At 48.7% G+C, this 15,213-nt stretch overlaps 1 pseudogene; it reads left to right on the forward strand.

The window, feature by feature from the left end:
• The first annotated feature begins 7,371 nt into the window (after window positions 1–7,371).
• LOC123168286 (uncharacterized) lies at window positions 7,372–10,038 on the forward strand (annotated as a pseudogene).
• Window positions 10,039–15,213: the final 5,175 nt, after the last annotated feature.

Below are 15,213 nucleotides of genomic sequence, written 5' to 3' on the forward strand. Positions count from 1 at the left end.
GCTCCGTCCCGGCCACGAACGTTGGCGGTGAGGGAACCACTTCTTCTGAGCTTGGTACGGGTAAGCGGCCTGCTTCCCGCCCCTGTTTTTTTTCTTTTCTTTATTCTGAACCTTGATTTTGGCCTCGTTTCATTCTCCTTTCTAGTTTCCAGACCCTCCCTCGACGGACCAGGAATATATCAACATCGTCATCGAGGAGGTCGCCAAGGACGCCGAAGCCAAGGCCGCCAAGATCGCGGCTGGGAAAGCCGCCAAGTCTGCCACCGAGGAGGCCACCAAGGGGCTTGCCGGGGAGACCGGCGAGGCTGCTACCAGGGAGGCCGGCGAGGGGCCGGGGAGCCCGGCAAGGGGCCTGCCGAGGAGTCCGGCGAGGCCGCTGCCGAGGAGGCCGCCGAGGAGCCCACCGGGGAGGAGGTGGCCAACGACCAACCTTCCTCCCCCGCAGCTCCCGCCCCGGGCAAGTACCTGAGGGTGGGCGACGACCTGTTCGTCCGACTCCTAGGGACGGCGAGCACCAGAGCGCCAGCCGAAGGGGAGGTGTTTGATGACGAGGCGCTTGCCACCGCCGGGCTCCAGGTTCTTGACGAACTGAGCGCCGGAAGTGGTGGTTCCCAAGAGGAGCAGCTTCTCCGAGCCATGAGCGCCAACTTACAGAAGCTCCAGGAGCTCCACCGTGCCCGCCAAGACAAAGTGAAATCCAGGATGGCAGCGGTGGACAAGGCGGAGGCGGATTTGGAGGAGCGTGTCGCTCAGACGCAGGTCTGGTTTGGCGAGGCCCGGGAGGAACTGAGGACTGCCCAGGGTGAGCTGGATGAGCGCAAGCGAGAGCTCATCCTGAAGCAGGCTGATATCGAGAAGGCCCAGGAGGCGGCGAAGGAACAGGCCGCCAGGGACGAAGCTGCCCGGTTGCAGCAGCAGGCTCTGCTGGACACCCAGGAGGAAGACCTCGTTGCTCGCGAGCAGGCGCTTGCCGCCACGCTCCGCAGCAAGGACGAGGAAATCGAGAAGATCGTCGCGCAGCGGACCCAGGAGCTGGAGCAGAAGCACAAGGACACACTTGATGCTCTAGCCCTAGACCACGCCGGCAAGGTGGAGAAGCTGGAGCTGGAGCGGGATGGGCTGAAAAAGGAGATCTTGGAGTTGACGGAGGAGAGGGACACGGCCAACCGCACTCTAGCGAATTCACAGGTCACCATCTCCGCCAAGGCCAAGCTGCTCTCCGAGGCCAACGACTCCATCAATGATCTGAAGCTGAAACTGGACGTCTTGGAGCCTTGGAGGGGATGCTTTCGGAGGCCTGGGCCCGTGAGGAGACCCTGAACAAGGCCCTGGAGGACGAGAGGCAGCTGTGGAGCGATGACGCCACCGCCCACGAGGACTACGTGCAAAGCGTAAACCTCTGGATCGGCCGCCTCGTCGTCGTCGCGGGGAAGCTCACCACCCAGCTAGCCGTCATGGGCATGCCGGATGTCAGGTTCTCCCAGGAGACGAATGTAAGCCCCAACGCCAGGCTGACCTTGTTCTTCGAGCGCATCCTCGACGCCCTGGAGCAGCTCCGCTCCAATCGAGCAGCTTATCTGGCCAACAAGGCCCGGAGGCTTTGCCGGGGCGCCCTGACCAGGGTGCTCACCAAGGTGGTGTTCTGGAACCCCAGCGTCGACTTCGCCAACGCGCTGGAGAGCTTGCCGGAGGATGCGGACCTCACGGCGCTCGAAGAGCGTATCGAGCCCATCATCAGCTACGTCGACAGAGTCAAGAGGGTGGAGGGCCAGTGCCGGGACTAGGCACCCCGTTTCTCATCGCCGCTGCGAGTTCATGACCAAGACAATTTTATCTTAAGTTAGAACCGCAGCAACTACTGATGTAATATAACTTTGCAGTATTCTGAAATAGTGTGTGCTATCTTCCTGTTTGATCTTTTCTTGTATGTACGCACCCTACGCTTAGTCGGATAGGCTTGCCAGTGCGTAAACCCGTGCTATGGCGCTTTGAGGAACAGATCCTTAGCAACCTGCCGGGGGGCGCTTGCTGCCGGGCAAGCCACCTTGCCGTTCTCAGCGCGACCGCTTGAACTGTTGAGCGGACTCGAAACAGAACAAGGGCGTTGCCAATAGCGGAAGGGTTCCATTGCGCGCAGGTTTTCCATACAAGGAGCAAGATCTTTCGAGGAGAATAACCTTATATAATAAAAGGAAATTGCTCAAGGTTTTGCGTTACTTAGCTTTTCCATCGCCACGCGGATGGTTATTGCGGCTGCGGATGGCACCAGAGTGTGGCTGATCGACGCCGCCTTCTTCTCTCGAGCCATCCCGATGAGGGAGTCGATGTGTTGGCTTCAAAACCGGATTTTCACAGCCTGCGCCCCCTACCTGGCGCGCCAAAGATGTCAGGGCTCAGGAACGACACCTATGGGATCACAGGGAATCCCTACTACGGTTGGCGGGGCGCGGGCTGCGCAAAGAGTGGGTCTAGAAGAGCAACGCGGGGATTTTTACCCAGGTTCGGGCCGCGAACGACGCGTAATACCCTAATCCTGCTTTTGTGTGTATTTGGTGTTCTTGAGTTCTTGAACTAGCTACAGTGCATGCCCTGTCCAAAAAGTCTGAATCCTTCCTCAGTAACCCTCGGGCCTCCTTTTATACGTTAAAGGGGTCGCCACAGTGGCATACAGGAGGTGGAAAATATCTACAGTGTACAAGTTTATCTCCTGACATCATAGGACAAACGCATTTAATGTGTCGCCTACGTTTCCTCTTGCTTTATCGGGGACGGCAGCAAGGCTTGTCCCGTCCGTCGCGGCCTCGCCTTGCTTCGACGCGTGTCCAAGCTGACGAGGCATGCAGCGCCACACTGGCTAGCTGGCTGTTGTGCTGGTGCGGTGACAGAGTCTTCATGAAGATCTGCATGCCACCACGCAGGTGCTTGCTTAGTTGGTCTGGAAGATGCACGCTGCCACGCAGGCTCTCGCCTAGTTGGCGGGCTGATTGTGGTGTCGGAACGGCCGCGGGGCGGCGGAGCCATGGTGGGTGTGGGCCTGGCTGCGGCCCTGCAGATGCCCCCGGCAAGACCCTTGCCGGGGTCTCGTAGGCGTCCCCGACAAGGGTCTTGCCGGGGGTCTTCGGCCGTCCCCGGCAAGGATCTTGTCGAGGGTCTTCGTCTTCTAGTTCTCATCTAGATTTGCAGGCCTTTGGTCTTCAAAAATATCTGCATGCCACCACACAGGCGCCCCTGAGCCTTAGTCTTGATGTTTGTCGATGGTGTCGGGACTCTCAGGCTCAAGGGTAGCGGCCTTGCTAGTGTCGGGCAAGTTGCCCCGGCAAGGCTCTTGCCGGGGCTGCGTAGCCCGGCAAAGGTCTTGCCGAGGGAATCCACCTTGCGCCTTTGCTCTTCATGCTTCTGGCTTGAGTGCTGCCTTGGCAGTTTTATTCTTTTCCTTCCTCTACCCTGCCAAGCCCGTCCGCAGGCGTGGCTACGACTGCTGGTGCACAAGTAAAGGAGTACAGAAAAGGTCCCTACTTTTGTACACCGACACTCTGGATGTAGAGTAGCGGTTCACAATTCTTGGGAACTTTTGTTGTTTAATTTTGTAGAACAGCTGTGCAAGAATTGTCCTCTTTCAACAGCCCATATCTTCCAACAAAATAGGCTTAATAAACCAGGGCCGGCTCTGGCCCTAGGCGAACATGGGCGACGCCCAAGGGCCCATGTTTGGGGGGGGGGCATCACCGCATATGTGTATGTATACCTCCTGCTTTTATACGGGCTGAAAAAAAGGTTTGTGCTAAAGGGCCCAGCGGAAAAGGCCCCTGATCGGGAGAGGAAAAGGCACAGTATCGATCGACCAGGCACGCAGGACGTCTCGCCTCCTGGTTCGCTTGTCTGTTCGACTTCGACGCCTCGCCTCGGCCGCCTGCCTGCGTCGCTGCGCGGTTGCGCCTCCGGCCCTGACCCCCAAGATCCTGCAGTGGAGATCGCCCAGGCCGTGAATCCGTCTCCCTAATCGCCCATTCGCCCTGCTCTGCTTTGCTCAAGGAGACAAGGAGTCAAGGTAATCTGAACTTCTGAAGTTCTGAACACTGCGTACATACGTATTTGCCTAGTGCCCTAGTCCTCTTAGATCAGCTGATCTGATTATTCTTTAAACTCTTAGGTGTTACAATGCCGCCAAGACAAAAGTCCGGTGCTGAGAAAAGAAAACAAAAAAAAAAGAGAATCAACTCATTGAAAAACAAAGAGGTTCTTTAAATAGGTTCTTTCCGGTGGTAACTAGTGTTGATAATCAAAGGCAAGAATCTGAACCGGGACAAGATAATGATCATAATTCAAATGATGATCCTGAAGTCAATGAACATTCCTTGGATGACAGTAAGTAACTAACTAGCGTCGATTTTTGTAGAAGTGAGTAAGTAAGTAACAACATATTGTTGTATTTAAATGCAGATATTGATGCTGATGTTAATGAGGACAATACGGGAGAGGAAAATCTGCAGCCTTCACCTGATGCTCGGAATGGTGATGAACAAGATGATTCTCTTTTATCTATATATGATCCTAGGACATGGGATAATCTTGATAATCGGAAAAGGGACATTTTAATTGAAAAGGGGCCGGTGAGAGAATTGGGCCTGGAGTTCCCTGCCCGCCCTGATGATGTCGAAGGTAGACGTTTTTCATATGCTTACTATTCCAGAAAATTAGCTAATAAAGAGGTTATGGACAGAAAGTGGTTGGTTTACTCTAAAGAGTTGGACAAAGTTTTTTGTTTTGCCTGCAGGTTGTTCAAATCAAACCAGAGCAGGTCTTTGCTAGCGTCTGATGGATGGATTAAGGGACTGGAAGCGTCTCAGTGGAAGACTCCAAGAACATGAGAGCAGTGTTGAGCATTTAACAAACATGAACACATGGAATGATCTAAGGTTGAGGTTAAGCAAAAATCAAACAATTGATGATGACATGCAGCGGGAGATTGCAAAGGAAAAGGAGCGGTGGAGACAAGTTTTTCTAAGAATAATTTCTGTAGTGAAGTTTCTTGCAAAACGTAATTTGGCATTTCGAGGAACAAAGGAGAAGTTGTATGAACATAATAATGGTAATTTTTTGGGCACGGTTGAAATGATTGCTGAATTCGATCATGTGATGCAAGAACATATTAGGCGCATTCAAAGTAATGAAATACATCATCATTATCTTGGCCACACTATTCAGAATGAGTTGATTTCTCTCCTTGCTGACGCCGTGAAAAAGGTTATCTTACGCACCATCAAGGATGCCAAGTATTTCTCTGTTATATTGGACTGTACCCCGGATGTGAGCCATGAAGAGCAAATGACGCTAATTGTGCGTTGTGTCAGTATGTCAAGTAACATTCCGAGAGTGGAGGAGTTTTTCCTAGAGTTCTTAAAGGTTGATGACACATCAGGATTGGGTCTTTTTAATGTACTGATGACACATCATGACGATAGTAATCTACGAAAATCTTGCACTATTTTTGCACAAACTTTTACTCATGAAAAGTCACATGATGTTGACCTTGATGATTTTTTCTCTGAGTTAAAAGTGTTGAAGGTAACTTTGCCAGATGATTTGATGTCAGCACCTGAGATTCTTCAATTTGTTACAGCTGTAGGTTGCTATCCAAATGTGTCAGTTGCTTATCGGATCCTCTTGACTATACCGGTGACTGTAGCCTCAGCTGAAAGAAGTTTCTCTAAACTGAAACTACTAAAAAATTGTTTGAGGTCAACTATGTTACAAGAGAGATTGAATGGCTTGGCTACCTGTTGTATTGAGAAGGATATCTTGGACAGAATTGATCTTGATACTCTCATCAATGATTTTGCATCCCGAAATGCTCGAAGAAGTTTTTTTGTGAAAAACTGATGTATTATTGTCGATGAACTCAAGTACTTGGTTCTTATTTGAGGTAATCAAACTAGCAGCGAAAAGTATTTGTTATATTTTGCTACTCTTTTATTCCTTCTGCCATGATATGACATAACTTAAGCGCTTATCAGTTACTTATAGACGTCTCTAAATAAGAATGTGTGGTTAGATGTAAACTTTAATATTTTGCGCCTATATATCTATAGATGTGTACATATATTATCAGTGTAGGGGCCTATTTTTCAACTTCGCCCTAGGGCCCCGCAAAATATAGAGCCGGCCCTGTAATAAACACATGTCAGCTTTGATGACAACTAATCACTTAACAGACCAATGGACAGAGGTTTTAAAGCTCATCACTAGCTTGTCAGTAAAAGGCTTGTTCCGGCGAATGATAGCAAGTAGGATATAGAAGTTGTGGCTCACTGGCGAGGACTTGAGATAGCCCTACTGAAGATGGCTAGGCAGGATGGTCATGGCTTGGAGTTATCATTGTTGTGTCTATCCTTCTGGGAGCCATGGGTCATCTGAAATTGTTTCTGAACTTTGATGTACCTAACCTTTTAAAAGTTATGCGTTTTTACAACTTGGTATGATGGCTTGGAGTTTATCTTCACCGATAAGAAGCGCTTTGCAAGAGTTCGGTTATTTGATGATCTACATCACCGGAGCCGGGCACAACTTGTTGTAGTAGACAGTTGGGAAGTCGTCGTGCTAAGACCCCATAGGACCAGCACCCCAGAACAGCAACTGCCGCCGATGAAAAATAATGTAGATCGGAAGGATCCAAACCGAAGACACACGAACGTAGACGAACAACGACGAGATCCGAGCAAATCCATCAAAGATAGATCTGCTGGAGACACACCTCCACACGCCCACCAACGATGCTAGACGCACGCCGGAACGGGGGCTAGGCGGGGAGACCTTTATTCCATCTTTGGAGCCGCCGCCGTCTCGCCTTCATGAGTAGGACACAAACCTTAACAAGATTGAGAAAAATGACTAAAAACGAAGCCCTCCTGCCGGCCCTTGTCAGGATCCATCGCGCCTCCATGGCCCTAGGGCCACCGGAGGCGAGGCGGACCTGCGCCGGCGCCGGCGAGAGGCACAAACCCTAACTTCCTTTCTTGGAGGAGGAGGAGGAGGCGGCGGCGGAGCCCTAGCTCTAGGTACGTGCGTGAGTCAACTGGAGTTCTTGCCTCTGCAGTTATGTTTTCGTACGATATGCAGAATTAACTTATTGTATTATTTTCTCATGACGCTACAATATTTGACATCTTTTTCTAATGGCTCATATCAGGCATTGGTAATTGGATTGCAGACGAGGTGCTCTATTTACACCAAATGCGACACTTGAACTTTGAATTCGTAATGGGCCGGGAAATGTACGCACATCCGCCAGAGATGCTAAAAGGCCTACCGTTCTGAAGAAAAGAAAAGGGAGATGCTCGAAGGCCTACCGTTCTGAAGAAAAGGAAAGGGAGATGCTCTGAAAGTGTACGACTGGTAGTCCGCTAGTCCAGGCATCCCCATCTGTCCCTGATTTTGTCACTCCGTCGGATCCGGGCGTCGATGGAGGGGAGCGCGGGGCCTCGCCGGAGTTCCACCCAGGAGGTAGGCAGCCCAGGCGGCGAAGCGGACCTCATCAGCGCGCTCCCCGACGAGGTGCTCCTCCTCTTCCTCGCCCGCCTCCCCTGCGCCGGCGCCGCCGCGCGCACCAGCGTCCTCTCCCGCCGGTGGCGCGGCCTCTGGGCGCTCCTCCGCCAGATCGTCTTCCGCGACGTGCCCTTCCGCTCGCTCGAGGCGGCGCTCGGCCGCGTCCCGCCTCCCCCGCACGCGGTTTCCCTCCTCTAAATCTCCGTCCCCAAGGAGCAGCGGACAGACAGCGCCGGCGTCAACTCGCTGCTCCGCGCCGCCGCGCGGCTGGAGCCGGAGAAGCTCGACTTCCGCCTCCCCTCCCACTTAACCGACCCGCCTTCCGAAAGCAGTCTCGTCGCCGTCGACCTGCCTTGCTCGCACCGCGCCACCTCCATCTCGCTGGGCCTCTCCACCCCCTTCTCCCTCCGCGTGCCAGCCGGCGCCCAGTTCCCCGGACTCGAGGCGCTGTCCCTGTCGCACTGCACTACCGAGCTCGACGCCCTGCTCTCCTGCTGCCCGCGCCTGCGCACGCTCCGCGTCACCAGGGATTTGTTTCCTAACTACAAGTGCGACATTAGGGTCAACTCCCCATCGCTGCAGGAGCTTGTTGTGCACCACCGGATCAGAGAGACACAACATGTGGACATTATTGCGCCCGCACTTAAGCAACTGGCCCTCTCATTTGCCAATGGCGGCGAGATCAGCATCTCCGTCTTGGCACCAATGGTGGAGAAGGTTTCGTGGAACTGCTGCTACTTGGGCCTCTTGGGGCACCACATTGTGTTTGGTCTTTGGAGCCTCAAGAGGCTGTGGCTACAGACGGCAGAGAGACAAGGACAGCTATCCTCGCTGCAAATTCATGCCCGTGCGGTGCGTCCCCTCTACTGCAATATCTTGACTAAATTAATTTTCTGAATGTCTTGGCAAATTGTTTTTCCAGGACTCGTTTTTACACGCTCAGGCGGACAACTTTACGCGGGAGATAGAGAAACATATGGTTGCTGCCTTCTCTTGTTTAGAGCTACAACTCAGAGCAAATGGGCATGCTTTTGGAGGGTTTGTCTTTCATCTCCTTGGGATGGATAAAATTCGTGCTGCTACACGGAGGCTTAAGGTCATCTTGAAGAGATCAGCGGTAATTCTCTGCTCTGATTATATACGCCAATAATACTTTGTGTGGTTATTCAGATATACATTTTGGGTTTTAGATGGAAGGAGGATGCCGGCTACATTGTCCTTGTAAGTTTCGGAACTGGAGGTTTGAGACTATCTCCTTGGCTGCTCTGAAGGAAGTGGAGTTCGATGGCTTCGAAGGAGAGGATCATGAATTTGATTTATTACAATTGATACTTGGATGTGCACCGACGTTGAAAAGAATGAGTGTGCAGCTGTCAGAAGAGACCTCGGCAAGTCATGAGGGATGCGCAAAGATATACAGCATCTTCAAGGCGTGTTCATCTGTGAAATGCGATGTTTATCACAGTTCTGGTGAGTATATGTTTGGCATACATTATTAGCGTCCTCCTACACAAAACAAAGATATAACTGTTAATCGTTGTGTAAGATTTGTCAACTACGTGGGGTTGGCATGCCAATTATAGAGTTTGGTTGTGCATGTCCAGTTTATTAGCTAATTTAACATACTATATTTCAGCCGAATTTGTGTGCTCGCACCCTCATATTTTGATAGAAATAGAAACTGATTGGTGGATTGGATGATAACAACAATTCAATATTTTTATTCAGCCTTCCTTACCTAAAATTGCTCGTTTGCATTTCACAATCTTCTTCATTCATCTTGCCCTACTATTGTGTGTTTGTATTTGAGTTTCCTGGTTAGCTGAAGTTGTCCCACCTGAATTCATTGGCCTTGGGGTTTCGTACAAATTATTAGTCCCAGTTAAACTCTGTTCAGCACGGACTTTGCTATTTCTTTCTAATGTCAGCATGTATTCCGTTTTATTCAGTGGCAAAAATACAGTTTCTAGATTACCTGAAGTTTGCTGTCTCATCTGAATTTTTCATTGGCCTTTGGGTTTCTTTCTGCTCTCAGCATATTATGTTTTATTTGACAAACATTCCTACACATATAACTCCACATTTGCTGGTTGCGATGCTCTGACGGGACCTTTTTTACAATTTGTCTCCTCGGCAGGGTTAATGCACGACAGCCAAAATTGCCCTTCGATGAGATTCTCGGGTGTGTGGATTCAGGGTGTGCATTGACAAGGTCTCAGGACATTGCTTGGTTGCTTCAACTGATCATCTGGCGTGCTCTTTTGCCACTGTACTGTACTAGCTATATCTAAGGTGCTCGGTTATATCTTGTGTGGTTTCTATGCCATTTGACCATTAAAGTTAACTGCAGTCTACCTATGTCTTTGGTCAATTACTTGAAGGTGATTGTCATTTTAAACCTATGGTTTCAGTTACTTTTGCGCTGTTGTTTCATTGCGACTACGCACTGCATGTTTCCAGCGGGGGTAACATGACCTGCAGTGAATGTTCACCTTACAGCTCTTTCTGCTTATAGCTGTGGTTAACCAAATGGCTCTGTGATAGCTGAGAATAATCAGGCTAAATGCGGGTGTGAAAATCCAAAAACATATTTAGAAGTTTCGAAATAAATTAATAAAAATTATGTGGAAACTTGTATGTGTTCACTACGGATCCATGAAATTTTGTTTTGGAAAATGTAATTTGTACACTGTACAAAAAAAGTTCCGGCCCAAAAACAAACAAAAAGCTGCCTATTAGAAATACATTTTTTTTGTACGCCACGTGTGGAAGTAAAATGTTATGAAAATTTGTACATATGTGTTATACATGCGCGCGCGTGTGTGCGCGCGCGCGCGCGCGCGTGCGTGGGTGTGTGTGTGTGTGTGTGTGTGTGTGTGTGAAATAGGAACCGCCCTGTGTATTTTGCAATTGCCGGGCTAAATACGGGGAGCTCCTATTGGGCGCTCTCTGCGCCACTTAGCGCTACTGGCGCCCACGCAGCCACGCTGTTGGCCCAGCCCAACACGCTCGCTCGCTCTGGTCCCGATTCCTTCGCTCGCTCGGTTCGCAGCCGATTTGTTTGCTCGTTCACAGTTGAGCGGGTCTCCCAACCCCTCAAAAAGAAAGTTGAGCGGGTCTCCCAGATTCTCGAAAAATAAAAGTTGAGCGGGTCTCCCTGTTGCTGTTTGACCGTTTCGCTTAGAAAAGGTAGATCTGAAAAAAAACCACAAATTCAAAAATAGTTTATGAATTTAAAAAAAGCGCAAAAATAAGATAAAAACCATGAGTTTGGAAAAAAAGTTCATCGATTTTGAAAATGATTCATCAAATAAAAAAAGTTCATCTAATTTGAAAAAAATCATTGATTTTCAAAAAAAGGTTTATCAATTTAAAAAAAGTTCATCTGATATGAAAAAGTGCATCAATTTAAAAAAACCATCAAATTTAAAAAAATCATCCAATTTGAAAAAAAACATCAATTTTGAAAAACAAATTGAAAAAAGATCATGGATTTTCAAAAAATAACCACTAAAAGTGAAAAGGTTCATCCATTTGATACTAATAAGTTCATCAAATTTCAAAAAAAGTCATCAATTTGAAGAAAAAATTCACGTATTTGCAAACAATCGTTGAACCGGGTAGAGGAAAAAGAAAAAAAAGGGAACAGGAAAAAAGACAGAATATAAGAAAGAAAAGGTTGTAAGTTGTTAGATCCCACTGGGTGGTGTGGTGGTTACACCAGCGTGTATCAATGAGGGAGGTTGTTGGTTCAAATTGCAACCAACTTGTGCATTCCTTGGGGATCTAAAAACCAGGAAAAAAAAACCTACATAGGCCGGCCCAGAACGGGGGTGCTTTAGGCACCCGTTTGTAAAATACACAATACGGGCACCTGAAATGCCAAATAGGAACCGCCCTAAATACCCGCTACACGTTGTTGCCTTGTTATTCTCTGACTTAGTGAACTGCACGTAAGACAATCTCCTCCAGAGAAACTAGTTAGAGGGTACCCTCTGGGTGAGCTTCTCAAGGGGCGCTGATGAGGAGTGCTCCTGCGCTGCCAAATGTCGCGGCTGGGCGCACCCCGACCAATAAGCTACAGGTTCATGGGAATGGAAGTGGTGGCTAGGTTATCCTCTAACTTAGTGAACTACGTTAGAGAATCTCCTCCGGGAGCACCTAGTTAACGGGCACCCTCTGGATGGCTTCCTAGGGGTAACTCATGGGAAGAGCGAGGAGCGTTCCTACGCTGCCACGTGTTCCGAGTGGGTGGAAGCGATAGGTTCATAGAAACGGAAGTGGTGGCTAAGTGGCTAAGTTTATCCTCTGACTCTGTGAATTGCACGTAGAGAATCTCCTCTGAGGGCAACTAGTTAAAAGGTACCCTCTGGGTGGGCTTCCTAGGGGTTACTCATGGGGAGCGCTCCTACGTTATCATGTGTCATGCACTGGGCTCACCCCATAGGAAACGATAGGTTCACGGGAATGAAGGGCGTATGTGTGGTTTTTTTCGGTTTCCTTGGGGTTTTCTCGATTTCTTGACTTTTTCTGGTTCTATGATTCTTTTTCTATTTTTCTTGTTTTTCCTCGTATATTGTATATAGGAAGCACAACGTGTGCTCCCATAGGCAACATAGGTATGCTTCATGGGGGGAAAGTATCTAGTGCACCGGAGCTTGTGGTGTTGCCAGTGCACCGAACACACGTTGTGCTTCTAAAATATTCAAAAAATCCTGAAAAAATGTAGCACATTCACCGAACATGAATGTAGGTTGTCAAAAAAATTCAAGTCAAAACTCGAAATATAAATTGGAAAAAATAACAAATTCAACACTGAATAGTACATAACATAATTTAGGCTTTAGATTTGGCCCATTATCACATTGATGTCAAATTTATCATTTTTGTATCACAAAAAATGTTTCGAATTTTGATACGAAATTTTGTGACATCGTACATTTATGTTGTGTTAATGTGCTAGATTTTTTCCAGATTTTTTGAGATGTTCTATGGCATACGGTGCACCGGTAGCATCACAAGTACGGGTGCACCGGATACACTCCCGCTTCACGGGTAGCCCAAGGTGTGTTCCCACGGTGGAGCGCAACCAAACGAGAAAGGTGAAAATGGGAGGTAGCATGGTAAAATATAAGATAGCAATTGTTCAGAAGAATTTAGTAATCGAAAACAAGCAAGTAGCACCACTATGGACACTAAGGTCTTGAAGGAACTACTTACACATCATCATGGAGGCAGCAAGGTTGACGAAGAATACTCCGACAATGGCTTCCCCCTCTGGCAGAGCTCCGGAACAGGCCTCCAGATTAGATGCGTGCGAAACAGGAACTTGCGGCGGCGATAAAATTCTTCTAGAAATACATGGAATGGTTCATGTATTTATAGCGGTGGAATCAACATAAGGTGGTTCTCATGGGACCCACACCCCCTGCCGACGCACCGTAGGCCCAGGGCGCGCCGTGTGGTACCTATGGTGCTCGTCTGCTGCTCCTATGAAACTTCTAGGGTCCTTTTTTGTGAGAGAAATTTCCAATCTATTCATCAATCATGGCAGTACAGAGAACACAAGAGGTAATAAAATATACAACCAGGTCTATGGACCACCTAGCAACGACTACAAGCACTGGAGCGAGCCGAAGGCCCGCCACCGTCATCGCCCTTCCATCACCGGAGCCGGGCAAATCTTGTTGTAGTAGATAGTTGGGGAGTCGTCGTGCTAAGGCCCCAAAGGACCAGCACACCAGAGCAGCAACCATCGCAGATGAAGAGAGTTGTCAAAAATTAGCATTGTATTTGGACCTTCCTAGATATGGATTTCCTGTGAAATCAAAAATAAACAAAAAAATATGAACCGGCACTTGGGACTAAATTAATAGGTTAGTTCAAAAAAATAATATAAATTGCTATAAAAAGTATTTAAAGTGATAATATAATAGCATGAAACAATAAAAACATTATAGATATGTTTGAGTCGTATCAATCACTACGGCCATAGTTCATGCATCTCGACCCTAGTTCATGAAAATAAAGCACATAAAAGATGATCACGCATAATCTTGGCCTTGGATGAACTTTTGATTGGCGTCAAACGGACCCTTCTTTTTTGGGGTCCTCTTGCTTGTGTCGGCCGCCATGATCTCCACCTCCTTCGAGATTAGCATGAGCTCCACCTCCTTGGCTTTTGTCATTTGGTCTCATCGATCTCGATCTTCTTCTTTTGTATCTCAAAGTAGGTTTTCATTTGCTCCTCTTTCTCTTGGCGCTTCCTTCCTTTCCTATTTTCTTTTTAGGTCATGAACCCCTTCTATATTTCTTGTAAGGCGGCTATCAAAGCATCAAGCTCTGCATCCAGCTTGGAATTGGTCTTCCCCATCGCCTCTTCTTAATTTCACCTGGTTCGGTGACCAATGAAGGCCCCCTACCTCTTTCTTGGGCGGCATATTGGTCCTTGAACTTTTGGAAATCCTTTATCAACCTCCAACAATGGATCACGGTGAATGATTTGCCCACATTTTGAGCCTTGAAGGCGTCCAAGGCTTGAAAAGTCTACATGAACCAACATAGAGATGAAAACAATAGCATATATTCATATGCATAGCAGAGGAAGAAATTTATCCTCTTATTATGAACATGGGAAGGAAATGTATACCATGTCCTTGATCCCAAGGCCACTCACGAGCCATCCTTTTGATATTCTCATGAGAACCACAAAACTTGTTGCACTCCAATTTATGAAGCCCCATCTCTTTTGAATTAGGATATTGGTCTGGTCACTCTCAAATTTGTAGGGCTCAAACTTCCTACATTCATGAAAGTAATATCCCTTCCAAAATGTTGTTCTTTTTTGCTCGATGTCGGTTTTTGGATCTTGTCCAATTGCCATCCAAGCTTCGCAAACCAACTTGTCCTCATCCACCGTATATACTCCCGTCCCCATGCTTTTCCTCCTCTTTTGTGACCGGCCTTGCTCCTCTAGCTTATCTCAAACTCCAATGGCTCTCCGTCGATGTCGACACCCTCGACTTCAAAGTCTTGGCCACCATTGTACTGACCGCCTTGGTCTTGGGTGTCTTGGCCGGCGACGTCTTGGCCATCTTGAGTCTGGTCGTCATCATATCCCTGCCCTTGGCCACTCTTGTTGATCATCTCCTCCAAGACTTCCTAGTGAGACCTCGGATCGCCCGGCGTTGGTGTGGGTGTTTCATTGAAAAGGTTGTAGGCATCGGAGAAGCTGACCGGGGAGACCACGTGCGGGGGCATCCTGTGCGCCCCAATGGACTGACCGGCCACATGAGTGGAATTGGGATCAAGGGGTGCACCACGGCGGACGTCGGCACATTGTGATCCATCTCTGGCGAGCCGTCCTTAGACGACGTGGCTGCATCGTGTCCGGGAAGGTACCGGTACGTCGACGAGATTGCTGACATGTCCGGGGACTTGGGAAGCGGTGGGCAGGCCGCGGGTGAGCCTGTGCTGGAAGCCGCGGCGGCGGTAGAAATGGCCGTGTCTTTTTTGTCCAAGCCCGTTCAAACGAACTCGGGGAGATGAAATACGTCCGTGCGTTGTTCGAGTTGTCCTAAGCAGCGAACACGTTGAGCGTCCAAGGCCAATTTCGACTCAAAAGCTCGATTTTAAAATAAGGCGTTGAGGCAGGCCCACGGAGGCACGCTC

The sequence above is a fragment of the Triticum aestivum genome, chromosome 7D (genome assembly GCF_018294505.1).
Source record: "Triticum aestivum cultivar Chinese Spring chromosome 7D, IWGSC CS RefSeq v2.1, whole genome shotgun sequence".
Taxonomy (NCBI): Eukaryota; Viridiplantae; Streptophyta; class Magnoliopsida; order Poales; family Poaceae; genus Triticum; species Triticum aestivum.